The sequence below is a fragment of the Cebus imitator genome, unplaced genomic scaffold (assembly GCF_001604975.1).
Source record: "Cebus imitator isolate Cc_AM_T3 unplaced genomic scaffold, Cebus_imitator-1.0 Scaffold491, whole genome shotgun sequence".
NCBI lineage: Eukaryota > Metazoa > Chordata > Mammalia > Primates > Cebidae > Cebus > Cebus imitator.
In genome coordinates, this window is record NW_016107806.1 from 1 (window position 1) to 1389 (window position 1389).

The window sequence follows — 1389 nt, forward strand, 5'->3', positions numbered from 1 at the left end:
CTGATGTTCATCTGAATAATGGGAGGAAAGGGTTTGGGAGGCACCAAGCCACGAGACGGCAAAGATAAGTTATCAAGAAGCGAGGCAGGAACTTTCCACAGGTGCCCACCGGATACAGGACTAGAGACAAGAAACTGGGTGCATTTCCGATGTTTTCCTGCAGAGGATTGTTATCCGGTTGTACAGAGCCCACTTCAGAATAAGGCTTTATGAAGTTTTAATGCAAAGCCATGGCTTCGTGGTATTGCCTGATGCAAATCTCCAAATGAGCCTTTGCTCTGGGTGTCTTTTTGTTAGTTGTATCTTCCAAAGACGACGCAGGGAAAATCTTGACTCCTTTTCCCATGTCGATAGCTTGCCTGTTTCCAAGGAAAGGCCACAAGGTTCCATCCAGCTGGCATTGGTGGTTCAGTGGTAGAATTCTTGCTTCCCACGCAGGAGACCCGGGTTCGATTCCCGGCCAATGCATTTCCCCGTGTTTGCGCCCTGTGGGTTTTACATTTACTTACCATAACTGTCTGTCCCTTAGGTAGGTCACAGCGCGATAGAAGCTGTCAGGGTCTGGCAGACACAGGCAGAGAGGGAAAACGGGGCCCTGGGAAAGAGGAGGTGTGTGGGGAGGAAGCCACCTGCAAATGAGGGGAGCTGTGGAGAGGGGTCTCGGACCTTTCTGTCCACAAAGACCCCAGTCCTTGGTCATCTTGGCAACATTATCATCGGGCATGAGTGGAGAGCAGCACGTCCCCAGAACTCATTTCCATCACCCCGGTTTGCTTCACACCCCACCAGGCAAATCTTCTGTCCAGGGGATTCTTTTTCAAGCTTCTCTCTGAGCAGCATGGTGCAGGGGTCATGACAATCATTAGCTCTGGAATTCTGGGGAGGAAACCTGGAAAAGGAAAGCCCCGCAATCATCTGGTTTGTCCTCCCCTGTTTCCATCTGCTGTTTTCCTCAGGGAAGCTTACATGGGCCAAGGATGTCACATGGCAGCTGCCTCACTGGCGGATTTAGAGCCACTGACAAATCTCTTCTGCGAAGCGGTAGGAGCCGCAGTTGGTCCACAGCCATGGAGTCAGAAGCAAGAGCAGAACGGAAAACACTCGTCTCCATCCTGTTCTCTTTCCTACCTGTGAACATCAACCTTCACACACCGGTTCACACCCGCCTTGGTCTCTGTGGGAGGTTCGCCGTTTTTCACAGTTCCCGTAAGCTACGTTTCCTTCTTGCTTCTACACTTCTTTCCAGGGTTGAGTTTTGGAGCTGGTTAGCAGTCCAGACTAGTTCAACACCCTGGTTCAAAACCATGTGTCTGGTTTTGCTCCTAATGTTTGCCTCTTAGACCAGAGTTAAAACGTGTTCCCTTGGCTTCTATTTTCTAGAGAGAATTG

The 1389-nt window shown here is 50.4% G+C and overlaps 1 non-coding gene across 1 annotated transcript; it reads left to right on the forward strand.

Moving 5' to 3' along the window:
• Nucleotides 1–397: 397 nt before the first annotated feature.
• On the forward strand, nt 398–468 carry TRNAG-CCC. The gene has a single exon. It is a non-coding gene; the product is annotated as a tRNA-Gly (tRNA).
• Nucleotides 469–1389: the final 921 nt, after the last annotated feature.